General features: G+C 50.6%; 2 protein-coding genes across 3 annotated transcripts in view; one reads left to right on the plus strand and one right to left on the minus strand.

Annotated features, from left to right (window-relative positions):
• Positions 1 to 27,290, minus strand: part of DAXX (death domain associated protein) — a 1,076,799-nt gene that overhangs the window by 815,549 nt on the left and 233,960 nt on the right. Inside the window, exon 1 of one of the 2 annotated variants that reach the window (XM_078641631.1) lies at positions 807 to 4,566. The exons of the other annotated variant lie outside the window; for it this stretch is intronic. The gene's annotated coding sequence lies outside the window, so the exon portion shown is untranslated. Of the gene's footprint in view, positions 1 to 806; positions 4,567 to 27,290 lie in introns of those variants that run through there. 2 annotated transcript variants of the gene reach the window in all.
• The window catches only part of LOC144754085 (uncharacterized), a 716,823-nt gene that overhangs the window by 26,355 nt on the left and 663,178 nt on the right, over positions 1 to 27,290 (plus strand). The window lies entirely within an intron of this gene.

Raw genomic sequence — 27,290 nt, forward strand, 5'->3', positions numbered from 1 at the left:
AATACAGAACACCGCAGCCAGACTCGGCCCCGGCATCCCTCAAAGCAAACACATCACCCAACACCTGCGAAACCTCCACTGGCTCCCTGTCGAGAAGAGAGTAGCTTTCAAGATACTCATCCACGTCTACAAATGCTGCCACAACACCGGACACCAATATCTCAACAAAAAAATCTCCTTCCACATACGCAAAAGAAACCTCCGATCTGGCAACCTCGCCCTCGCCGAACCCCCGAAGAGCAAGAACGGGTGGAACAACCTTCTCCTACCTCGCGGGTAAGACCTGGAATGATCTCCCGATTGACATCAGGAGCGCCCCCACCCTGCACATCCTCAGGAAGACCCTTAAGACCTGGCTCTTTGACTGACCAGAGCTGCTCCCTCCCACCCCCTACCGCCTTGAGACCCTCACGGGTGAGTAGCGCGCTTCAAAATTCTCTGACTGATTGATTGTAGTCTTGCAGAGCCCTGTCAGCAAATTAAATTCATTTTTGAGTGTAGACACAGTCCGAATAAGGGTGGTAGACCGTCTTTGGTGACCTACCAAAGACTCCAAATGGGAATGAAGACATCATACTATGTGGCTTGTTAACAAGAATAAAATAATGGTTGTCCCAAAATCACAAACACATTGACCAAGGACTCACACATTCTGTGATCTGAACTGGGAGACAGTATCACTGACACACTAAGAATACACATAGGAAACATTTTGAATATAAAACCAATCCCCAAAAACAGAAACATGGTAACCCTTTACTGGCAGGCTAAGCTAAATAAACAAGATGTGCCCAACAAATACTCACATTTACTATGCAATGAAGCGACTTATCAATCCATGTCAATCTTCTACAGTCGGTTGCAGAATGAGGCTCCACAACTCAAGTTAAGGGGTCCAACACAATCCATCCTTTTTTGGATTGATTACAATGTTTGAAATTTTAACTCACTGCATTCCTCATACGTGGCTTCCACCCTGTTGGCTACAGATTAGGATACTAATGCCTATATGAAACATATGGGGAATTCCTAGTTATTCTTCCCTATACTGTAGGTCACACAACAAAACAGCAATTTACATGTCATTCATAAGCATGCATGTGAACAAAGATGACTGGCTCAGTCAACATAGCAGGTAATCCTGAATATCAGTTAAGGTGAAGGTAATCTGTGTAAATACAGCAAAGGGGAACAGTACATAGTCAGGTCTGAGTGATAGATTAGGTGTTAACATAGCATGGGGAAGACATTATATTTAGATATTGCAGACCGTTTAATAATCTTTGTAAATTTAGCAGAGAGAATGTCGTAATCTATGAAACATATGAGAGTAGATAAATTATGTAGATATAGTGCGCAGGTGATTTATGCAAGCAGAGCATAATATAAAATGTTTAGCTCTGTCTGAGATAAGAGGGGAAATTGTGTTGAAATAGCAGACAGGGAGATAATCACATGTGCAAGTAATTATGGCAAATAACTAACTTTACATAAAAAGAGCAATCTGCATTAATATATTAGAGTAGCAGATATGAAATAAACTAGACTTTAAAAATCCTGAAGGAGATTTTAGAACATGGGTCAGTTTTTGAAAACTGAAGAGGAAGAAAGCTAGTCTGTAGACAGATATTAGACAAGATACTTATCTATTGGTGAATTATGATAGTGTGGGCAAGCCCAGTAATTGCAGAGTGGTAAGGAATCTGTGTTACTTTAAAGGAACTTGTAGAGAGTAGAGGCAAGCACAGAAGGACATTCCCAAGGAGACCAGGGAGGTAAAATATTGATTAAGCAGTAGTGTGTGGGTTACTACAGTCATATGAAATATTTGACTGTCTGAGAACTTGAAATATTAAATGAGCCAGCAGAGATAGGGGAGAGAACATCCTGGAATGTATTGGATTGTAAGGAGGCATAGAGACCTAATTTCGTACGGTACACTGAGGAGAGACAAGGGATGCGCAACTAGTCATTGCATGATTTTCACAAAGGAGGCATGTACACAGTTGGCTAGATATTTGGGTTCTGCAGGTATTTACAGATATTCACTGAGGATGAAGCACAAGGGCAGATTGTTCCTTGTGAAACATGGGAGCAGGTAATCGGCGAGGGAGGATGGGGGCAAATCTTCTGGATCGAGAAAGTGCAAGGACAGACTGGCACAACAGTACAGGGGCATGGTTTACATTTAGAAACAGGGTGTGATAAGTTGGTCGCTGAGGAAATTTCACTGTTGGAAGAGTTGGCATAAGGAGTAAAGCAATTCCATGTAATGCAGGTCTTCTCAGCTGTGATATTTGGAGCGCAGGAAACCTCTGTTGAGCTATGAGAAGGGCACATAATCTTTGGAGAGAAATCAGGGGAGCATATTTTTCCTGAGGAGCTATAAGGGCAAGTTGTCCACGGGGTGATGGGAGAAGGGTGTGTAATCCATGATGAGCTGTCATTAGGGGAAGTGTATTTGCAAACATTGCTTGGACAAGCATAACATTTTCTTAACAACGCAACATTAGAGTGAGATATTCCCAGGGAGATACCAGTTTGGCAGCTCGACTGTGGAGGAAAATTACAGGGGCCGGGCAGTCCAGGAGAAAAAACACAGGGACAGATAACTTCAGGGTTTATAATAGAGGGACGGGTGATTCGTGGGGAAACTCTTTGAGGGTGGGGACACTCTGAAAAGATATTCGAACAGCAGATAATTTCTGGAATAACATTAGAAGGGAAAGTAATCCCTGGGGAAATTTTAGGGGGGCACTTGCTCTTGGATAAGGGGATAGAGGAAGAACAAACTTCTAATGTTCTAGATACTTTATTGGCCACCAACGCATTATTTGAGTCAGATGTTACAGACGCGTCATCAGATACACTAGTAGCTTCGGGACTGCTAGTAACAGCCATAGAGATAGGAGCATCTGAGTTACCTGGGGAGGATTTTGTGGTGGCAATTTCCCCTGCGGTGGTATCAGTAGGATGTTTTTTTTTTGAGGAACCAAACCAGGATTTCTTTGAGGGACTAGAATGTTGTGCCTTTTCTGGGGAGATTTTAGAGGGAGCAGTTTTTTGAGAGTCCCGATAAGACTGAGGGGTTTTAGAGGATGGTTTACTCCGTGAGAGACGATTAATACCCCATTTACTTTTTGCACTGCTTTTAGGAGACGGAGTACTTCTCTGGCGGTTTTTAGACTTTTTATTTTTTGAGGTATTTTCAGAGGGTGATGTACTTCTTGAGGGGCTTTTAGATTGCTGTTTGCTTTTTGGTGAGGTTTTAGTGGGTGGTATACTTCCTGAGGGGCTTTTAGATTGCCGTTTGCTTTTTGGCGAGGTTTTAGTGGGTGGTCTACTTCTTAAGGGGCTTTTAGATTGCGGTTTGCTTTTTGAGCTTTTAGTGGGTGGTGTACTACCTGTGGGGCTTTTAGATTGCCGTTTGCTTTTTGGGGAGGTTTTAGTGGGTGGTCTATTTCTTAAGGGGCTTTTAGATTGTGGTTTGCTTTTTGAGGAACTTTTAGAGGGTGGTGTACTTCTTGAGGGGCTTTTAGATTGCGGTTTGCCTTTTGAGGAGCTTTTAGTGGGTGTTGTTCTTCTCGAGGGGCTTTTAGAGCGCTGTTTTCTTCCTGTAGAAACATGGCGATTTTTGCCAGACATCTTAGCTATCCTTGAGTTTGCTGTGCTAATTATGGAAGGGTGGGTACTTTTTGCGACACAGTAGAGTGGCTATCATCTTCTGGAGTAACTTTCATTGAACTAGCCCTTCCTGAGGCATTTGTGATGTTCGCATTTCCTGAGGTTCTACATGAGGGTTGAGTATTCTAAACTGAAATTTGAACGCAAGGGTCATTCCCTAACCTATAGGCAGGTTCAGTATTGCATGAGGCGTGTGGTCACAGTGGTCATTTTTCAAGGAGATTAAAGATGGGCAGGCATTTTCTTATTTAGTCTCGAGGTACTCTTGGGGATGACTCCCAAGTCATCAGGTTGGTAGTTTCTAAAGTAATATCAGGCACACGCAGTTGTAGGAAGTGATACTGAAATGGTTAGAAAGAGGGGAAGCTTGGGCGTCGCGAATCTTCAGAGGAGGGGGTCGAGGACAGTGGGTTTGCTGCCCAGACTCTGATGCAGTTGCTGGCTTTGAGGAGGCCTGTGGTGAGCAGGGGCTCTCTGATAATTCCTTAGAGCTCCTCAAGGTGATTTCGGTTCCTCGGATACTCCCTAGCGATCTTGCGAGTCATCGACGGTTTCTGAGGGGCTGCGGTGTACGTTATTACCAAGGGGGGCCCACGCTGCATGAGAGTGGGGTACACGCGCGGGGGCGGAGCCTGACGGGCGCGAGCAGCGGCGGTTGACGGAACCGGTCGGGGCCTCTGAGGCGCGGAAGCTCAAACCGCGCGCCCGAGAGGAGCGGACAAGGGGCGGGGTCTTCGGAGGGACGGCTGTGACGCACGCGCCGCTAGGAGAGAGACTTCTGGAAGGCAGTGACGCGCGGCGGGTGCCCTTTGTCGCGCGCTCCTTTGTCGCTTCACTGTTGCAGACAGTTCTGAGACGGACGATTCCATATTGGTGGGAGGCAGAATGGATTGGTCCGCGTCACGTCATTGCGGTGACGTTTCGCCGCACGTGCTATCACGCCGAGTTCTTTCTGATGACGCGGTGGAGCTGCACGAGCGCAGGTAGCTAACAAGAGCCAGGGTGGGTGTTCTCTTGCCAGAGCTGCTTCTTTGATTTCAACCCATGGCTCGGGCTGCATGGAATGAAACATTTCCTAGTTCTAGTGAAAGGAATTTTTAATCATTTTAAGGACTCAGTGGCGAGGATTATGCATATCTTCTTCACTTTTTAGTACCACAGCAGTTTCAAAGTTAACAAGCATTTGCATTGCAATAGGTCTCGCAATTGCGAGATTTTGAGCTACTGGCATTGCAAATGACAATGCCGTTTATTTATGTTTTTGAAAAATGGCAATAATAAAAGGCATTGTCCTTTACAATACCAATAGGTCAAAGTTTCTAAAATGCGAGACCTATAGCATTGAAAATTCGTTTTTGGTAGACAAGGGGAAATTAAGTAATTTGCCCAGAATCACAGGATGTTGAGCCGCTGACTTGACTTCCTGCTGGCGAAAAAGCTTTCTTATCTTCTTTATGGGGCCAACAGATGGCCCTATAAAAAAGATAAGAAAGCTTTTACGCCAGCAGGAAGTCAGGCGCTTGTTCTGAGCGCTTGTTTCCAATTCCAGCACTGTCTGGTGGCTACACAAATCAACTTGTAAGTGGTGACTCACAAAAGCAGCTTTGCATAAGGCAATACATTTATTACACTTGTCTGTAACTTTGTTTTGTTGCCCGTAAACTGTAATGACATGGTACCGTGCAAAACAACAGTTGATGGACAGAATGCAGAACAATGTCATACATTCACCCCAGTACAGAGATCTGGGCCTAAATCCATCATTTTTTTTGCACTCCACACCACCCCAGTTCAGACATAGCCATATGCAAATCAGCCTTGACCCTGTGCCTCATGGGAACAGTCCAGCCCAAACTGCCAAGCCATGTCGTTCCTGGACCGGAATCAAGCATCCTAGGACCGGTTTCTGGCTATCAGCCGTCTTCAGCCAGGATAGCTTGACTCCAGTGGTGTGGAGAGCATGGGACTCACGTCTGAGCATACTTCCAACCCACTCGGGGTGACAAATGCAAAACAACAGTTGATGGACAGAATGCAGAACAATGTCATACATTCACCCCAGTACAGAGATCTGGGCCTAAATCCATTGTGGGGTGAATTTTTGACATTGTTCTGCATTCTGTCCATCAACTGTTGTTTTTGCATTTGTTACCTCGAGTGGGATGGGTATGCTCAGACGTAAGTCCCATGCTCTCCACACCACTGGAGTCAAGCTATCCTGGCTGAAGACGGCTGATAGCCAGAAACCGGTCCTAGGATGCTTGATTCCGGTCCAGGAAAGACATGGCTTGGCAGTTCGGGCTGGACTGTTCCCATGAGGCACAGGGTCAAGGCTGATTTGCATATGGCCATGTCTGAACTGGGGTGGTGTGGAGTGCAAAAAGACGATGGATTTAGGCCCAGATCTCTGTACTGGGGTGAATGTATGACATTGTTCTGCATTCTGTCCATCAACTGTTGTTTTTGCATTTGTCACCCCGAGTGGGATGGGTATGCTCAGACCTGAGTCCCATGCTCTCCATACCACTGGAGTCAAGCTATCCTGACTGAAGAGGACTGATAGCCAGAAACCGGTCCTAGGATGCTTGATTCCGGTCCAGAAAAGACATGGCTTGGCAGTTCGGGCTGACTGTTCCCATGAGGCACGGGGTCAAGGCTGATATGCATATGGCCATGTCTGGACTGGGGTGGTGTGGAGTGCAAAAAAACGATGGATTTAGGCCCAGATCTCTGTACTGGGGTGAATGTATGACATTGTTCGGCATTCAGTCCATCAACTGTTGTTTTTGCATATGACATGGTACCGTTACATTTCAAAATATCCTCGTGCAAAAACGCAAAACAATAAAATAACAATTTCAAGCGTTAATTCCAGTTGTAGATTTAGGGTAAGTCTGTTTAGAGCGTCCCTAGGTTGCGTCACGTTACGTATGCCCCTGGGGTGGTATCGAACGAATACTAATGTGCCCAGCAATTTTCAGGAGCGCTTCCGGTAGGCAGCCATCTTACGTGTACACAAACTGAATTCAACCCTTACTAGCGCGCTCTCAGATGGGAAATCTGGTGTGCGCACCTGCTTTGTAACGGGAACTGTTGGAATTTGTAGTCCCTAATTGCCTGTGTGAACGGCTGCTGTCGTTGAGCTCGTGACGCATCCCTGCAGTGGCCTCTGGCGACCATCTTGGAATTGGAGCGAATAGGACCTGACTTCAGAGTTCGGACCCCTAGTAGTGCATGAAAAGGTGCGGCACCCGCGAGGACGGGGTCGGCAGAGACCCAACGCTGAGGTGGGTGGTTATTTGGCCTATTGAATGCTAATATGCTTCTTCAAGACAGGTAGTACGACTAAACCGTCCCTTGGTTGCAGGGTGTAAATAAGAGGTTGAAGTCTGATCTCCGATGGTCGGTGCCTACTTCCCTGCTTTGCCCTCTGACAGTGACCCTGTCGTCCTGCCACCCCTCCCCCTTTTCATTCGTGCATCACAGCTCCATCGTTAAACGGTCATAAAGGAGGCGTGTTCCATCTCTCCAGGAACTGAGGCATGTGTACAAGTCAGTGTAATAAACGTATACAAAGACATTTCTTCCAAGATGCTGGTAGGTGTGTCCTCCAATCTTCAGTACCTTATTACAATTTGGGGACTGACACTGTGCGCAACCCAGTACCTCCCTGAAGTTATGAAAAGTACCACCCGCTAGTAAAACTGCTGTAGTTAAATCTTAGGAGGTGTGCCCGTTCTCTAAGGTTAGTCTTGCTGTTCAAGATATTTGGGCTGATATGTTGAAATGATGTACGTTTCTCCAATATGTCAGTCTCCTTCTGTATAAACTTTTGATCCACCAACCTGTCAAAGAATCCCTTCTGTCCAATAAGATTAAGGTGACCAGATTTTGAGAAGTTTAGGTTTAAAGTATTTTATTGCATCATTGAAAACAATACAAACAAATGAATACAGTCGTCTCTAAAGGTGATTCACAGGAGGAGATTAACACAATTATTACTGACTCCCATACTAGTATGTTTATGTCTTTAAAAAAAGTGTTTATTAAATCTATTTCCAAAAGGGGTAGTAGGGGGAATATGAAAACTTCCAACTGGTTTAACGATGAGTGCCGTCGGTCCCATGTCGAACTGTTTAAAGCTTTAAAACTTAAGAATCCTGATTTAATTAGGTCTTGTAGGAAGGCATTTAATGCTGCTAAACATATTGCTAAGGTCAACTGGGATGAAGAACCGTGGTTAAATCTAACAGAAGCATGTAGTTCCAGGAACATGCAACGGTTTTTGGCATTTACTCAAATGGGGCTTGTCCCAGGATGATCGGCCTAGCCCAGCCTCGGTGGATCAACAACAATGGGTCCGCTACTTTGAGGACCAATTTAGGTGCCCCAGTAGCGTGCAGGATAATATCTGTTGGCCATTACCGGTTGATCCCCTTGAGTTTACGAGCAGAGAGGTAAAAACAGTCCTGCAATCTATTCCAAGGGGAAAGGCACCTGGTCCGGACTGCATTCCAGCCGATATATTCCAACAAGACCAGGACCTTTGGGTACCTTATTTGGTTCAGTTGGCCAATGCCTTGGCCACAGATGCAAGAGTTCCCGAATCCTGGGCAGGGGCCGAAATCCTGCCTATATACAAGAAAGGCGATCGGTCGGTTCCATCCAACTACCGGCCGATCAGCCTCATAGACGCGGTCCAAAAAATCACAGCCCGTCTTGTCCTTGCCAGGATTCAGGAATGGATTGACGAGTATAATATTCTAACCCCACTTCAAGCTGGATTTAGGTCCCATGTGAGCACCTTTAACCAGGCCTTTCGTTTTATGCTTCTCTATTGGAAGACGGTTCTTTTAGGTAAGGGTAATCTCTATGCAGCCTTCGTGGACTTGAGGTCTGCTTTTGACCTTGTTCCGAGGGCTGGGCTATGGAAGTGTTTACTCGAACTGGGTATGCCAGTCCCCCTTGTGCGTCTTTTGATAAATCTACATGCAAATACCTATGCCCAAGTACGTTGGGGCAAGCCAGGGGAGGTGACGGATAGGTTTCCTGTTGCTAAAGGTGTTAGGCAAGGGTGCGTTTTAGCCCCTACCCTCTTTTCTTTATATATTAACAGGGTTACTAATTATTTTGATAATTATCCCACAGACGCCCCGACTTTAGCAGGATTTAAAATTCCCTTGCTCATGTTCGCTGACGATACTCTTTTGATTTCAAAAACCAGACAGGGTCTTCAACAGGCCCTGTCGAGGTTTGAGTTATTCTGCAGCGAACATGAGCTTGAGGTGAATGCAGGGCCGGCTCTAGGCATGTGCAAGCTGTGCACCTGCACAGGGCCACCAAACCCCAGGGGCCACCACACCAATATATATCCTTAATATATTAATCTTCTGAGGATGGATACATATTTGCCTGGTGGCCCCTGGCAGGGATTTGGCGGCCTCCGGCTCTGTTCCACTTCTAAACACCCTGACCCCCTCCCCTCTTTACTGGCCTGCGCGCTCCGCCCCGCCCGGACCCCCTCTTCCGGGCCCCCTACCTACGCTCCTTGCCCAGGGCCACCATGAGCCTAGAGCCGGCCCTGGTGAATGTGTCCAAGACAAAATTTATGGTTCTAAGAGGACACAATCAGATCAGTGCAAGGGTTACTATGGGGGGTACGCCCCTGGAACAAACCAAGTTATTTACCTACTTGGGTGTTACTTTTAGCGAGACACTAAGTTGGTCCCATCAGGTTGAGGTTATGGCTCTAAAGCACCTGCAGATAGGAGGTGCTTTGATCAAAGAGCCTAAAGGCTCTTTTACTCGGCCAATTTCACCTTTAATTAAGATCTATGGTTCTAAGGTTCTTCCCTCTGTTTTATACGGAGCGGAACTATGGGGCTTTAGCAAATTGGACCCCCTGAGATCAGCCCAAAATAAATTCCTTAGGGTGGCAACGGGTCTGCCTCAGTCAACACCGCGGATCCCGCTTTTGTATGATCTTGGGTGCCAACCTGTGGAGGATCAGGCGAGATTTCGTCCATTGGCATTTTGGAGACGTCTATGGACGACGCCAGAACTCCTTTAATATGCTAGGGCATGTTTGGAGGTTAGAGATCTTCCTGGTTCTTTAAATATAGGCTGGTTTAAGGACTTAAGATCATCCCTGTATGCTTTGGGGTATAGTGATCTGTGGTTAACTCCCGAATCTGCAACTTTCCCCTCAAAAAAAGCCTTAAAACTGCATTATTGGGACTGGGTGGTTCTTAATAGACATTTGAGACTGAGTTCAAGCAATCTTACTAGTCTATTTATTGACTTTAAAGACGCCCCAAAGCTTGAAAAATATTGGGACATGATAACAAAGCCCTTGGACCGCAAATTATTCCACCAGTTCAGATGTGGTTCGCTGCCACTAAGGGAGTTCACCAAAAAGTGGGGTTCTGATGGGACAGGGCATTGTCCAAACTGCCACGGTCAGGGAGAAAGTTTAAACCATTTTATGTTTGTATGTCCACTATATGCTGCCCCCAGATCCAAATGGCTAAGTCCGGTCTGCAGAAGCCTAGGCACCTGCTCGGCTGTCATTGCCAGCAGAATCCTAAGAACTAATCTGTCCCCATTAATTGTAGCGGATGGGCTTGGATTCTTAGAACCAGGTTCATCAAAAATAAATAACTAGGGGTTAACAACGATTTATGCTTACTTGCATATGAGTAGTCCTTTTATCTTGTGATTTTCTGGGAATTATTGTGTTACTGTTAATTTTATATTCTTTCAAAGGAAGCCTGTATATGTGATTTTATATGGTCTTAGATGTTTTATCTGGTTTGCAAAACTTTTATTGATGTATATTTTGTAATGTATGTCTTTTATGATGCATCAATCGAATAAAGACTTCTTTGAATTGGGAATACAGTCGTCTCGAAAGAGGTAGTGCAAAGTTTCTGCCACTGGAGCGCAACCAGCGTGCAAGGTTCTGCAATTATAACGTCCCTCAGAGCATGGTGCCAGGTGCGTATGCGGTGATGACAATTTCAAGAACCAACACCCCCTTCCCCAACTCCCCCCTCCCATCCCACCCACTGGATCCCCTTCTTCCCTCCCCCCGTACTGTGCTAAAGTCGCCCTCCCTTACCACCTCTGCAATGTGCCCACCCCTCCCGCCCGTCAATCCTCCCAGGCATATTAGGTGGATGGGGTCGTCAGGGATGTCAGCCGTAGCAGCCGGAGATATCGGGGACAGGTAATTTCTTTGAATTCTGACTGTAGTAAGGTATGGAATGGCAGCCACAGCTCTTCAAACTTATCCACCTCCCCCGCCACCATGAGGGATAGCTTCTCCATTCCCAGGACATGCCACAACCTATGTAACCAACCAACAGTGGTGGGGAGCGTGGTGGTGCGCCAGTAGATGAGTATGTTCTGGATCGCCGAGCCCAAGGCGATCGCTATCTGCCTACCCTTTCTAGACCTCAGAGGATACATCAGGCCGTTGGGCAAGCCCAGCAGGACATAGGCGGGGAAGCGAGGCAGTTCAATGTCAAAGCACAGGTCTAGCTCATCCAAGACCTCCTTCCAATAGGGACTCAATAGAGGGCAATCCCATAGAACATGTGTAAGCGTGCCGATCTGTCCACAATCTCGCCAACCGGCGTTCACAATGTTATGATTCATTTCATGCAATCTCTCCGGCGTGTAGTACCAGTAGGTGGATATCTTAGTGAACGTTTCCTTGAGTCCGGCATGGTACGCGGAGTGGCGTGCCCGGTAGGAAATGTGGTCCCAATCTGTGTGGCTCAGAGCCCTTCCCAGCTCCCGTTCCCAGCGCTCCCGCCCGGGATTGTAGATGTGGAAAGGGGGGGGCTGCAGGAGCTTATATAGATCTGAGATGAGTTTGGAGTCCGAGGTGCGCGTCGCCAGCCACTTCTCGTAAGGCGTGAGCTTCCGGTCAGCTAAGTCACGTACCTGCGGCTGAAGCGCCCAGTGACGCACCTGCATATACCGCATCCGTTCGGTCTCAGGCAGGTGGTATTCCCGCCTGAGATCCTGGAATGATATGGCACCATCCGGGCCATACATGTGAAACAGCGCACTGCATCTAGCCATCCGCCAGTGCGCGAAGGCTCCGGGTTCCATCCCAGGATGGAAGTCCGGGTTCTCGACCAGCGGCGTAAACGGTGACGGGAAGGTAGTGAGCTCATGCTTAGCATTCACGGCGTCCAAGACTCGCATCGGGACTCGCGTGATGAAGGACGCGTAGAGGTTGGGGGGACGGTGAGCTCTGCACAGGAAGGGCACCTCCTGCAGAGTCCTGCCTGCCACTGCCTGATCTTGGAATAGCCAGTGCTTATCAGATTCCCACCTGCTCCACTCCACCAGATACCGTAGTTGCGTCGCCTGAAAGTATTTGTGAAGATCCGGTATGCCAAGTCCCCCGGACTCAGGTGCCAGTGTGGACAAGGCTCTCTTGAGTCTGGGTTTGCGGCCCTGCCAGATGAAGCGAGCGATATCCGCCTGAGCCTGCCTAATCCACCCCTTCGGGGGTTGAAGTGGTAGGGCCCGAAATAGATATAGTACCTGTGGCAAGAGAGTCATCTTCACCGTGGCTATTCTGCCCAGCAAAGACAGTGTTCCCTTGTTCCAGCGGGTCAATTCCTCCTTAATTTTCATGCCTAAGGCTGCATAATTGGCTGTCACCATGGCAGGTAAAGAGGGCGCCAGTAGTATGCCCAGGTAGGGCACCAGGTCTTTAGACCAGCGCATGGGGAAGAGGCCCTGCAATTCGATTCTCGTGGCGGTGGTCAGCGAGATGTCAAGGGCCGCCGATTTCCCCATATTCATCTTGAAACCCGCCACTGCAGCGAAGGTTTCCAACTCGGCGACGCAAGCAGGGAGCGCCTTTCTCGGGTCTTCAAGTGTCAGAATCACGTCATCCGCGTAGAGGCTAATGGTGTGGATATACCTCCCCATCCGAACGCCCGACGCATCCGGATTCTGGCGAATCCTCTGGGCAAATGGCTCCATATAAAGAGCGAAGAGTAGCGGTGACAACGGGCACCCTTGTCTGGTGCCCCGCTCTATCGCAAATTTTTGGGAACTGCAACCATTCACTCTCACCACTGCAGACGGAAATCTATAGCAGTTGAATACCAGGGCGCGAAATTTCTCCCCTATGCCTATTTTGCATAGTACCCTCTCCAGGTAGGGCCAGTGTACCCGGGCGAAAGCTTTCTCCGCGTCAATCGAAAGACGCATTCGCTCCCTAGGAATTCGGGAGGCCTTTTCCAGGATATGGACCACTCTCTTGGTGTTGTCTACCGTTTGTCTACCGGGGATGAACCCCGCCTGGTCCGGATCTACCAGCCCCGGCAGGTGAGGTGCCAGGCGCGCCGCTAGGATCCCGGTATACAGCTTGAGGTCCACATTCAAAAGTGAGATCGGCCGGTAGGAGCCGCACTTAGTCCGGTCTTTTCCCGGCTTGGGAATAACCGACACCGTCGCTTGGAGTAGGTCCGGAGGAATAGCCCCCGGCTCAGAGAACGAGTTAAAAAGGCGCGTCAGAAGCGGCGCCAATTCTGGGCAGAACGTTTTATAGAAAAGTGGGGTGTATCCGTCGGGTCCTGGGGCCTTCCCATGTTTGAGTCGGGAGATAGCCGTGATCACCTCCTCGATCCGAATGTCTCGTTACAAGTGCTCTGCTGTTCCGGGGCAAGGGAGGGGAGGTCGACCGAATACAAATAGTCTGCCTCGGCTTGCGCCGAGGAGGGCGCGCCCGCATATAAGTCGTCGTAGTATCAGCGGAAACCGTCCGCAATCTGGCTATCCTCTGTGGCCGTCACCCCGTCGGAAACCGATAGCTCCTTCACCCGATGTTTTTGGTGCGCTATACGAAGCTTATTTGCCAGGAGCCGGCCGCACCTATCGCCGCCGGTGTAATACGCATGTTTCAGGCGCAACGCCGCGTATTCCGCCCTATCCATGTCTAGTGCAGACAGGAGTTTTCGGGCAGCTTTAAGTTGCCTCCAGACTCTGGGGGCCCCGGTTCTCTGATGCACCTGTTCCAGCTCCCTCACCTTGCAAGTAAGTTCGTCCCTCTTTTGCTGCCGTTCTCTATTCTCCGCTGAGGAAACGGCGATAAACTCGCCGCGGAGCACCGCCTTCAAGGCGGCCCACTGTGTCGCTCGGGTGGTGTCACCATTATCATTGTGCCGCTGATATTCGCTAATCGAGTCCCGTATATGTTTCACTACTGATTGCTTATGTAATAGGGTGTCCCTGAGGCGCCAGACCCCTCGCGAGGGAGACACTGGCGGTAGCCGGAAAGTGCCCGCTACCGGGGCGTGATCCGACAGTGAAAGAACCCCCATATCCGAGGCCGTGGCTAGTTCGTAGACCGGTCCCGTCACCAGGAGATGGTCTAATCTCGCGTAGGTCTTGTGTGCGTGTGAATAGTAGGAGTAGGCTCGGGCAGTAGGGTGGAGGCGTCGCCACAGATCATGCAAGTCGAGGTCTCCCATGTGGGATTTGCTCAGTTGCGAGATCTCTCCTGTTTGCGGGCGTCGCTGCGCCGATCTATCTAAGGACGAGTCGAAGACCATATTCAGGTCTCCACCAATAATTATGTGCCTATCTGGGGTGGCCGCGACGTCCTCCAGGGCCGAGTGCAGAAACCGCTCTTGGTGGTCATTGGGACTATATATCGAGCCAATAGTAAACACCAGACCTCCCGTCTTGACCCTATAAGCTAGGAGCCTCCCTTTCTGTTCTGTCACTTTATGCAAGACCTCCCCCTTAAACTTTCTAGACACCAAGATTGCAACCCCTGCTGTTTTGGTAGCTCCGGAGGAGAAGAACTGTGTCGGGAATTTCGGTGACCGCAGCCTGTGGCAGTCTTTGGGCAAAAGGTGTGTCTCCTGCAAGAGACAAATGTCTGCCTGAGCGTTTTCAAGTAGGGACAGCACCGCCTTCCGCTTGACCGGGTTGTTCAGCCCTTTCACATTAAGGGTGACAATCTTAAGGGCCATCAGCGATAAGGGTAAGGGCACAGCTTAATGAGCCGGTCGCGGCCCTGGAGGGGCGGCTCCAGTGTCAACAATGTAAAAAAGTGGTGTGAGGTTAAAGCAAATGCAGCAACAGTACAGTACGGTCCCCAAATCCCTCCCTCCCCCTCCCTTAGAACGACCCTCCAAAAGCCCAACTCCACTTCTCCCCGTCCTCCCAGTCCTCCCCTCCTCAACCAACCCCGCAAGCAAGCACCCAACTCCGTCTCTCCCCTTCGGGACCCCCCCCAAAACCCCCCTCCAACCAATCCCCCCCATCCCAACTCCCAACTCCCCCAGCCATCCCATCCCACCTCCCTCCTCCGCCCCTTCAACCCACTGTCCCAAAAACTCCATTGTCCAAGTCCGGTCCCTTGTGGACAGGTCTACGGTAAGTTACTCACGTGGACGTCCAGCCACAAAACACCCTCCCTCCACCCCCCTCCCCCGGGACCCCTGAACCTGCTTAGATGACGAGCTGTGTCGATCTCCCCCCGGAGTTCTCTCAAGCTGTCAAAGCCGTATCGCCAGACGCCGTGTCTCTGGCCACCACTCGAACTGCGCTGTCCATTTCAGCCTGGATGGTGGGCGGGTCCGGCCGCTGGGACGACGAAGGAGATCGCCGACCGGGGATCGACTGCCAGCCGTCTCTGGTGGTGCGTCCACCGCGGGGAGTAGGTGCATCCTCGTCTGTCGCGGTGATTCCTAAAACACTACAGGTGTCTTGGAGGGAGCGAAGTTGATGTAGAGTCCCGTTCCACCGGAAAATGAGTCTAAAAGGGTGGCCCCAGGAATATTGCGTGTCGTGTTCTCTTAGAAAGTCTGTCGCTATTTTAAATGCTTTGCGCTTTTGTAGCGTGATGGCTGATAAATCTTGGAAAAGAGCTACCCTGTGTCCCCGGAAACTGCTGTTTCCGCGCTTCTTGGAGGATCCATTCTTTCAGAGGGAAGTCTGGTAGAAAGGCCAGGATGTCCGGTGGTGGCGCCGAGGCCCGGCGCGGCAGGCCTACTCTGTGCGCCCTGTCAATTCTTATAGGGAAGTCCCCCGGTTCGCCCAGGATCTCTCTAAACATGTCCCTCAGGTATCCAGCTACGTAGTCGCCCTCTTCTTTGGACAGAACACCCCGGACTCGGATGTTATTGCGCCGAGATCGGTTCTCCAGATCTTCATTATGCGCTTGAAGGTCAAGCTGCTGATCTCGCAATCGTATCACTTCCTGTTGTAGCTGAGCGATCTCGTCATCTCCAGTGTGTCCGGCCTCCTCCACGGTAGCCACTCTCTCGCCAAGTGCGTCGACTTCTCTCCGTACTTCCCGCACCTCGCCAGCCACCTCATGCTTTAGTGCCTGGAAGTCGTCTCTGAGCGAACTGAAAAGGGCTTCCAGGAAGGATCTGGTGACCGGAGGCTCTCCCCCTTCTGCCCCTCGGGAGCCGCCTGAGGTGCCCGGTGAGTGCTGATTCTTATCTTGTCGTGGGGGACCCCTACTCAGCATTTCCGGCAATGTCCGGTCCCCTTTCTTGCCCCCTCTGTTGCCAGCCATCTTGAAAGCAGTGGGGACACACCAAATGATGCAGCGTGGTGATGGCAATCGCAAGGTGCGGCCCCGCTCCTATGGTACTGCGTGTCCAGCGGGCCGAATCCCAGTGGGATCGAGGTCAGTGCCGCTTCAGTGGGCGTCGCGGTTATCCGCCAACTCCTGCTCCTGGGCTGTCAGGTCGCACTAAGGATCGCGACCGTAGGGGAGGTTAGGGTCCGACCCCAGGGGTTGTCGCAACAAGGCTCCGGACCACGCGACTCGGGTGTGCTCGGTAGATCACGATTAGGGAGGGGCTGGCCCGGTGCAGGTCTCCCCGGTCTGGCCTCGCTGCCCCACACGTCCCTGAGGGGACTCCGCACTTCTCGACGCAGGGGTCGTGTCGCGGCCGATCCCCGCCAAACCCCGGGGTGTCGGGCTATTATGGGCCTGACGCAGTCAATCCGGTGGCACCGGTGGGCTCTGGTCCGGCAGTGTCTCCGTTATGGTACCCAGGCCACTTAGTCTTTACTGCTGCAGAGATCCACGATAGGGGAGGTGGGGGAACCGCTTCTCAATGCTCCCGCTTGTCCAGGCAGTCCAAGTCCGGCCAGCCCCCTGCCCCACAATGACCAGCGAGGGTCCAGGACGTTCCGATAGCAGGCCGCCCCCCGGGATCCGCTCAACAACTCCCCACCTGCACGGTGCAACAGCACCTCCGTCGACTGCCCCCGGGCCTCCTCCGTGTCTGTGCTTGACCGGGGAAGCCGTCGGTCACCCCCCGGCGCTGAACATCCGCAGAGGGCTGGGGGTTGCGCTGCAAGGGCCTACTTCCGACTCCGACCACGGGCTTGCGTAGCGATTCTACGCCGATCTGTAGCCGCGGGTCCCGGCTCCTCACCCCCGATGCGCCCGGGAGGGCAATCACTGGGCAGATCGTTCCGATGTCAAGCCGTTCCCAGGCCCCGCTCACTCAGGACATCGACATAGTGGCCAGGGTCGTCCCCAATGGCGGGAGTGCCGAACAAGTCAAGTCAAGTCAAGTCATAAAATTTGTATAGCGCACTACATACCCAGAGGGTTTCAAGGCGCTTAGGAAGGGGAGGAGGATTATTTGTCAAATATCCACGTTTTAAGCTGCTTTCTGAACGCTAGGTGGTTCTGGGTGAGGCGAAGGTAAGCGGGGAGTGAGTTCCATGTTTTAGCAGCCAGGTATGAAAAGGATCTGCCTCCCATGGTGGTCTTGTTGATGCGAGGTACAGTGGCGAAGGCTTGGCTGGAAGAGCGTAGTTGTCGGGAGGGGGTGTAGAAGGACAGTCGAGAGTTGAGGCAATCTGGTCCGATGTCGTAGAGTGATTTGTGTGCGTGGGTAAGCAGTCGGAAAGTGATCCTCTTATTGACGGGTAGCCAGTGGAGGTCTTTAAGGTGACCGGAGATGTGTTCGTTGCGTGGGATGTCTAATATGAGCCTGGCTGAGGCGTTTTGGATTCGTTGGAGTTTCTTCTGGAGTTTAGCGGTGGTACCTGCGTAGAGGGTGTTTCCGTAGTCCAATCGGCTCGTGACCAGAGCGTGGGTGACTGTTTTCCTTGTTTCGGAGGGGATCCAGCGAAATGTTTTTCTGAGCATGCGAAGAATGTTGAAGCAGGAAGAGGATACGGCGTTGACTTGTCTGTTCATTGAGAGTGAAGAGTCCAGGATGACGCCAAGGTTCCGTGCGTGGTCTGTCGGAATGGGTGCTTTTCCGAGGGCTTCCGGCCACCAGGAGTCGTCCCAAGCAGAGGGGGATGTGCCTAAGATGAGGACTTCTGTTTTATCTGAGTTCAGTTTCAGACGGCTTTGTTTCATCCATTCAGCGACTTCTTTCATTCCTTCGTGTAGGTTAGTTTTGGCGGTGCTAGGGTCCTTGGTGAGAGAAAGGATCAGTTGAGTGTCGTCCGCGTAAGAGATGATGTTGAGGTTGTGTTGGCGGGCGATGGCCGCGAGGGGGCTCATGTATACGTTGAAGAGGGTGGGGCTGAGTGATGATCCTTGAGGCACGCCGCAGATGACTTCAGAGGCCTCGGACTTGAATGGAGGAAGGCGGACTCTCTGGGTTCTTCCGGTGAGGAATGAGGTGATCCATTCAAGTGCTTTTCCTTGGATTCCGATGTTATTGAGGCGTTGTAGAAGGGTGCTGTGGCAGACTGTGTCGAATGCTGCAGAGAGGTCGAGGAGGATGAGGGCGACTGTGTCTCCATTGTCCAGTAGAGTTCGAATGTCGTCTGTTGCTGCGATGAGGGCGGTTTCAGTGCTGTGTTTAGCTCGGAAGCCAGATTGTGAGGGGTCGAGTGATTTGTTGGCTTCGAGGAAGGCGGCGAGCTGGTTGTTGACGGCTTTCTCGATGACTTTGGCCGGGAATGGGAGAAGCGAGATGGGGCGGTAATTTTTGAGTTCGGTGGGGTCCGCTGTGGGTTTTTTCAGAAGGGCGGTGAGTTCAGCGTGTTTCCAGTCTTCTGGGAAGGTCGCGGATATCAAGGAGCAGTTGATGACGTCTCGGAGGTGCGGTGCTATGACGGAGTCTGCTTTGTTGAAGATGTGGTGAGGGCATGGGTCTGTGGGGGATCCAGAGTGAATGGAATTCATCAGGCGGATGGTTTCATCGGTGGAGATTGGGTTCCAGGCGTTAAGGGTGTTTACGGGGGGGAGATGGTCAACAGATGGTGGGGTGGGTTGGTTTCCGGGTTGGTTGTCAAAGCTGTTGTGGATGTCTGCGATCTTGTTGTGGAAGAAGGAGGCTAGGGAGTCGCAGAGGGTTTGAGAGGGGGTGATGTCGTTGGAGTTGGCCGATGGGTTGGAAAATTCCTTGACGATGTTGAAAAGTTCCTTGCTGTTGTGCGCGTTGTTGTCAAGTCGATCCTTGAATGCTGTTTTCTTGGCTTTTCGGATCAGTTGGTGGTGAGTGCGGGTGGCGCTTTTGAAGGCGTCCTTGGTGCTGGTGGATGGGTCTTTTTTCCAGGCTTTTTCAAGGGAGCGGCAGAGTTTCTTGGATTTCTTAAGATCATCGTTGAACCATGAGGCCTTCTTGCTGCCAGGTTTGCTTTGACGTTTTTTCAGTGGTGCTAAGGTGTTAGCGGTGTTGGATAGCCATAGGGTGAGGTTGGCTGCGGCTTCGTTGGCGTTAGAAGAGAGGGCTGGGGAGTTTCGAAGGAGCGATGCGGAGATTTGGTCCGTGGTGATTTTCTTCCAGTTTCTTTGCAGGGTAGGTTGGGGGTGGTTGATGGGTTTCGGCTTGTTGTAGGTGAAGTGAACGCAGCTGTGGTCGGTCCATAGGAGGTCCGTAGTGTGGCTGAAGGAGACATGATTGCTGGAAGTGAAGATGGGGTCGAGTGTGTGACCTGCGATGTGGGTTGGGGAAGTGACTAGTTGTTTAAGTCCAAGGTTGGCGAGGTTGTCCACGAGGGTGGCGGTGTTGTGGTCGTTTATCTTTTCAAGATGAAAGTTGAAGTCTCCTAGAAGAATATAGTCTTTGGAGGGGAGCGCGTGTGGAGAGAAGAAGTCCGTGATGTCTTCACTGAATTTTGCGCGGGGTCCTGGTGGTCTGTAGAGGAGAGTGCCTCTGAGAGTGGTTTTGGGGTCGATGTGGATCTGGAAGTGAAGGTGTTTGGAGTTGGCGAGGTTGGTGTCAGAGCTGGTTGAGATGCGGATAGACTTCTTATGGACGATAGCGATTCCTCCTCCTGTGTGGCTGGTACGGTCTTTGTGAGTGATCTTATAGTCTTCAGGGATGGCAATGGTGATGTCTGGTGCGGAGGAAGCGTTCATCCATGTTTCCGTTAGGAAGGCGACGTCTGGAGAGAAGGTGTCTAGAAGGTTCCATAGGTCAATGGCGTGTCTGTGGACCGAGCGGGTGTTGAGAAGGATGCATTGTAGGTGGTTGGGGTTGGGAATCTGTGGTGTAGTCGTATCGGAGATGTTGTCGGTGCCGCTGAATTTGCAGGAGTAGCAGGAGAAAGGTCCATGGGTGTGTCCAGGAGCGGCTTGGACGCAGTTGGGGGCGCGACCGGGGTTAAGGGCTAGGAGGGAGGCGGCATCATAGGTAACGCGGGGGGGCTGGGCTGCGCGAGGGGCAGGGGGTCTGGCGCTGGGCGCGGTCCAGGCGCGGACGGGCGTAGACGGGCTTACCTTTGGCGCACCTTCGGCGTGGCCGAAGCGCGTGGACGCTGCGCGTGGGGGCATTGGCCATAAATGGATGGTGGAGGGGGCGGAGCGTGGGAGGGGCAGCAGCTGGGAGGCGGTAGCAGGGAGGAGGGGCGGGCCAGGGGACACACAACAAGATGGAGGGTCACAGGGCACCGGGGGCTAAAGGCTAGATTTATTAAACCAACACAGCGCGAGGCTGAAATAAATAAATGAACACACCGCAAGGCGGAATTAATTAAATAAATGCAGCGCGAGGCGGAATGAAAATAAATAAACACACCGCAAGGCGGAATTAATTAAATAAATGCAGCGCGAGGCGGAATGAAAATAAATAAACACACCGCAAGGCGGAATTAATTAAATAAATGCAGCGCGAGGCGGAATGAAAATAAATAAACACACCGCAAGGCGGAATTAATTAAATAAATGCAGTTACAGTTCTGTAGTCTCGGCCAGATCGTCAACAGGAGCTGGGATCAGGGAGCATGGGGGGAGCGACCGTGCTGGAGGAGGTCCAGGTGATCACAGCGCGTCAGAGGAGGTAGGGAGCACTCTGTTCGTGGGTGGGAGGGGCACCAGCTGGGAGGCGGTAGCAGGGAGGAGGGGCGGGCCAGGGGACACACAACAAGATGGAGGGTCACAGGGCACCGGGGGCTAAAGGCTAGATTTATTAAACCAACACAGCGCGAGGCTGAAATAAATAAATGAACACACCGCAAGGCGGAATTAATTAAATAAATGCAGCGCGAGGCGGAATGAAAATAAATAAACACACCGCAAGGCGGAATTAATTAAATAAATGCAGCGCGAGGCGGAATGAAAATAAATAAACACACCGCAAGGCGGAATTAATTAAATAAATGCAGCGCGAGGCGGAATGAAAATAAATAAACACACCGCAAGGCGGAATTAATTAAATAAATGCAGTTACAGTTCTGTAGTCTCGGCCAGATCGTCAACAGGAGCAGATGGCACCGGAGGTGCAGTCCGCAGCTGCGGCGTCGCGTAGTGTCACCCAGACCCCGGCCGCCTCTCGAGGTCTCTACCTCGCCGCCAGGGTCACTCGTTGCCCAAGGGACACCGCTCGGCTTCCATTCGCTTCTCCCACGGAGCACTGCAGGCCAAGGGCGTCTCCCGGCGCCACCAAGGTCCGACGCACAGGCCGCAGCCCCGGCCTCGCGTAGTGTCTGAGGCCGGAGCTCGTGTCCCAGCTCCTCCGCGTCCAGCAGCCGGTCGTCCCGGACCACCGGGACCCTCCACAAGGTCCGGTAGGCGCCGCCGTCCCCTCCAGGCAGGCTCCGCAGCTTCGAGGTACCCCCCGGACGGCACCACCGTTGCGATGCAGTTCCCGGCTCCACCTCTGGCCCACGCTCAGGGCCGCCGCTGCTCTCGGAAGTGCCTCCAAGGTCCTCCCGCCACTTTCACGGGGTTCTCTGTCGCCCCGGCCGGCGTCACCGGGGTCCTCCTTCCTCTCGTTGCCGATGTGCAGCGGCGTGGGGGGAGATCGGCGTTTATTATCGGCTCAGGGACCCAGGCTCGGAGGAGCTTACGGAGAGTGCGACCACTCACTCCGCCATCTTGGCCACGCCTCCATTTTGAGAAGTTTAAACCGGGATTGCCCAGACAATAAAAGTAGAACTAGAGCATTTTAGCTTTGTCAATGTGATTGTTTTAGCCATGTTGTACAGTGTGGTTCTGTGTGTGTGTGGCTCTTTGTGTGTGTGTGTGGCTCTGTGTGTGGTTCTGTGTGTGTGGCTCTGTGTGTGTGTGGCTCTGTGTGTATGTGTGGCTCTGGGTGTGTGTGGCTCTGGGTGTGTGTGGCTCTGTGTGTGTGTGTGGGGCTCTGTGTGTGGTTCTGTGTGTGTGGCTCTGTGTGTGTGTGGCTCTGTGTGTATGTGTGGCTCTGGGTGTGTGTGGCTCTGGGTGTGTGTGGCTCTGTGTGTGTGTGTGGCTCTGTGTGTGTGTGGCTCTGTGTGTGTGGCTCTGTGTGTGTGTGGCTCTGTGTGTGTGTGTGTGTGTGGCTCTGTGTGTGTGTGTGGCTCTGTGTGTGTGTGTGGCTCTGTGTGTGTGTGTGGCTCTGTGTGTGTGTGGCTCTGTGTGTGTGTGGCTCTGTGTGTGTGTGTGGCTCTGTGTGTGTGTGTGGCTCTGTGTGTGTGTGTGTGGCTCTGTGTGTGTGTGTGTGGCTCTGTGTGTGTGTGGCTCTGTGTGTGTGTGGCTCTGTGTGTGTGTGTGTCTGTGTGTGAGTGTGGCTCTGTGTGTGTGTGGCTCTGTGTGTGTGTGGGTGCAAATGCAATAGGTCTCGCATTTACGAGAGATTAAGCTATTGGCATTGTAAATGACAATGCCATTTATTTATCTGTTTTCAAACCCAACACATAAATAAAAATTTTGTCATTTACAATGCTAATAGCTCTAACTTTTGCAAAGGCGAGACCGTTGCATTGTAAATGCTTGTTTAAAATATCCCTAGTACTGAGGGTGCAGTGCACTATGAAAAAAGTCTCTTGAGAAATAAATACATGAAGTGCAATAAGATGTGCTGAAGGCTGATTGGCACACAACAGAACATGCTGCAGTGGCGATTAATTATTAAGTATGCAGAATCTGGACCTGTCCCATACCTTATAAAACCTGAAAGGAAGAGTGGGCGGAAGGTTTTGGCTACAAACGAAGATGCCAACTTCCGAACTGACGCCCCGCTCACTATGAAATGTTTTACCCACAATCTATATATGAATGGCAAAAAAAGTAAACATTTCAATTCCAGTCAACCACACCTCTGGAAATTATTTCAAATTCCATTTTTAAAATTTTTTTAGTAAATCTTTTTATTGATTTTAAAAAGGTAATAACAATGAAAACGTATCAGGTGCAATGCAATTACATACATACAAGTATCAAATCATAGAAAAGTAAGGATAGTAGCGACATAAGACACAGGATGCCGGGACTCAACACTCCTAATCAATCAGGATTATGAGATTAACAGGGTTTGCTCTATCGTAGGGTGCTGGCACTCGGCTCCGCCGATCACAAAATCCCTTTATACTTAGATCATGAACAGGATACATTGTGGCCCTTGTATGCAGAAGATACACCAGATCAAACAGCAATGCTCACATTAACACCATATTACTGAAAAAGGGGGGAATCAGGATAATTAAAAATACAAGAAAAGGAAAATAGAATAAACCAAAAGGAAAACGCGAAGCGCTTAAACATCCCACCCCCCACCCTGCACCCATGCATGCAGCTTACGCCAAACCCCAACTAGCAGTCTGCCTGTCGCCGCATCTAAACTAAAACCCCTTGAAAGGAATGGAGGAGTGCCTTAGTACAGGCTCTTGGCCTCTCCCCTCCCACTAACTCTAAGCCTCCCCCTAAGTAAGGATATTTAACAGTTACACAATCGAGCTAAGATCGGGGGATTTATTACTCGCCTACATCGCCTCCCAGTATCAACATTATAAAGTGAGTCCCACACAGCCACAATTCGAACAAAAGTCCCGAAGCATAAGCCGGTTTCAGCCCTTGCCAGTTCGATCAGGTATACGAATGTACGTCACCCAAACAGTCGCCATTATGGAAGAGTGCTGAACACAGGAGCGAGCCGGAAACATCACGGAACAGTGAATCATGTTGTCTTTGGGTCCCATCCGCTCCGTCAGGAACTCCCGACATTTTGCCAGTCACATTTAACTGAGTTCGAATAAAGCAAGAAGGGTACCTTGTCAAACCACTTCTGAGTCATTGTATAAGCCCTCAAATGTAGTTTACGGCACAAATTTCTCTCCGTCAATTGCAATACTGAACATGCCAACACAATAGGGACATCCGACACATCACCGTTAACTGATTCGCAGATCAGAGTCTCACTCCCCTCTCGCTGCACAGGGTTGTTGGCATCGAGTAAACCAGTTGATGTGGACGCTGCAACTTTCACATTGTCACGAAATTGAACACAGGTCTCTTTCACACGCCCCATCTAAAAAATAACGGCATCCAATTTAAGTTCCAGTGCTTGGACTCTTCGGTTCAGGGAAAGGTGGAGACCATCGACAGCCGCCATTAGAGTTGCCAGCGTGGGTACACTCCTGGCCGATACAGATCGTTCCCCTTCGTTGGTGACAGACTGGTCCGATGTCGAAAATCCCTTGGTTAGGATATGTCGTCCCAAGACATCCGTACGACGTTCCATGGACCCCTTAGAGGGTTGGGTTCGAATCTTACGCTGGTCGATATTGGGCGTCATGTCATACATTTCCACCATGGTCAGTCCCTCGGGCCCATAGGGACCGACCAACTAGAGTCAAAGATGAGGACACCCGCTCCGATCGCGTACAGGATAAGTCGGGGTCGTTTTCAGGATGTGGCCGCAGCCGCTGGGTCGCCTTTCCGACTATTTCAAAGTCATTCACGGCACTGGCTCCTTTAGTTAATATCCAATTGGCGTCTGCAGTGTCTGTGGGGTGTTCCCGCACAGCGCCAATCTGTTCGAATGTTCAATGTGAAGATCGGATAAAAAATTTCACTTCCATTCCGGTGGACCGACCCCTCCAAAACTCCTGTGTCCGATGTTGTTCAATTAGGTGCCGGCTAGATTCCCACTCAAGGTCCCGGCTTCAGGGCCGATGTAGGCTGCAAACTTCAGGACGACGTTTCTCCGTTCTCAATGGTGATAGAACTTTCGGGATCTCACGGTACGGCGTAGTTTTGATTCGTCTATACAGGAGCGTTGCATAGGCACAGGATATCTAGCAGGATCTTGTAGCAGGATGAGGAGGTCTACGGAGCCGGGAGCCTAAGCGGCCATCTTGGTCGCCAGCTTGGCTCCTCCCCCTTCAAATTCCATTTTTAAATGCACTTCACTTTTGAAATGTTCTCATGAGGTAGCGGTCCCAAAATAAACAAAAATAAAAAGCTGGGAACAAACATGCAAAGTTAGAACTGCAAGGTGCAATTTTGGACAAAAGGCATATTCGCCTTACTTATGTAACATTTGAAACTGGTTAATGCTACTTACATAGTGCAGGCGGATTTGTGCTGTGGTGGAGCGAGGAGACCCCCGGGGCGGAGGGAGGCGGTCGGCCAGAGCATCAAATGCAGCGGAGGAGGAGTGAATACTGAAGAGGCGTTGCAGCCTCATTAAGGGGAAGGTTAAGTGCGTGCTAAAAAATAAACCCATTAACTCCTTCGATGCTCATGACGGAACCCAGCCGTCATGATGTGGAAAAGTAAATTTTGCCATGTTCTGTGTCCCTACGCCTCATCCATCATATGTTATGTGTGCATGACCAATATGCATATGTTATTCCCCATGTCCGATTAATGACGCAATTCCAGTTGTGTCCACCTTTAGTATGCTAGTTTCCAGTCCTCGTGAATACTACGAATATCAGGCCTATGTAAAGCTACGTTGCCACGTTTCCCAGTGTGCACGTTATTCCATTATAAAGTCCCCGTTTCCAGGCCTCAAAAGGGCCCGGACATCAGATTCAGCTCCTGTCTCCTGAAAAGCCTCGCTAAGGAGCGATACAGCCCCCACCTGTATCCTCGACCCTTCACTTACTTCCTGCCTCGCAGTGCCCGGTGCAGCTTGGCTCTGCCTCTGAGTCTGCCAAAAGTATGTTATAGTTCCAGTTATCAGTTCAGTCCTCCTCTTCTGCATTCCTAAGCTACTGAACTGCATCAATAGTTTCCGTCATTGTCTAGCCTTCTCGTCTCCACGTTAGAGAAATACTGTATTTAATGGTCATTTAATATTCTTCATCACGCACTACATGAAGAATAATGCATGGTCCAGTCTTAGAATCAAGTTAGCTTTTCCCCTCATGACTTCTAGTTTATATCAACATGTTCCCTAAACATCAGATACCAGATAGGGTTTAGGTACATGTCGCTCCGACCCTCCAGACTCTAGTCTCTGCTCCTAGCACAGAGTTCGTAGCCCCCAGCTTCTCCTAGTAACACGTCATTGCCAGTTTACGCGCACCATTAGGTTAGAGGTCCCGGCTCCTTAGGTAGCCCCCTCCTATGTTTCCGCCCATTCATGACATATTCTGTTACGTTTTCATCACATGCCTAAGTATACTCCCAGTTACACCCCTTTTTACTGTTATCTTTCGCGACTGCTACGCGTCACGCCTTCTGCTCCACCCACTGTTACGCCTACTGCAATGTAATACTATGTGTTTGCGCTATGTATATAAGTTGATGTATTGTTATTAAAAGTTAGCGCGCTCATCCCAGACCCGGCCCCAGCAGCTGCTGGGTCATCCTATGCAGGTTGTCCTGATCCCGTCCTTATGCTGTAATAAACCTGCAGAAACTCCTACTACCTCGAATCTTGACTCTTATTTTATTGAGCTATCTGTTATTCATTCATTCATCCAAAAATAGATCCGGTATTATTTATTTATATACCACATAATGGCGCCCGAACAGGGACTTGCCCTTTCCCCACGCGTCGGTGAAGCCACGCCGACCCCCTGACCCTCTGCAGTCGTGACGGAACCATACCGTGCACTGGCAGATATTTCTGCTCCAAGTATCCCTCAGGCCCACGGAGGAGACGGAGGAGGCGGTCCAGCATCCGAACGAGACGGTGGAGGAACGCGGCGAGTCCCGACCAGAGCCCAAGCCGAGAGTCCAAGGTCCGAGGTATCCGGAGGCCCACCCGTAACTGAAGTCCGAAGTTCGTCGTCCGTCGTCCAGTCCAGTCCGAGGCCTTCCGTTCCGTGCTGCCCGGTGAGTACCATTGCTGGGGTAGTATCTAGACAGGACCAATCTAAATTGACTCCTGGTCCGTGGGTTGGTGGTGCCCAGACTCACAAACGAAGTGTTCACCTAGGTGGATACGGGTCTTGATGCGTTCCTTTATGGGACCGGT

Source organism: Lissotriton helveticus, chromosome 5_1 (assembly GCF_964261635.1).
Source record: "Lissotriton helveticus chromosome 5_1, aLisHel1.1, whole genome shotgun sequence".
Taxonomy (NCBI): domain Eukaryota; kingdom Metazoa; phylum Chordata; class Amphibia; order Caudata; family Salamandridae; genus Lissotriton; species Lissotriton helveticus.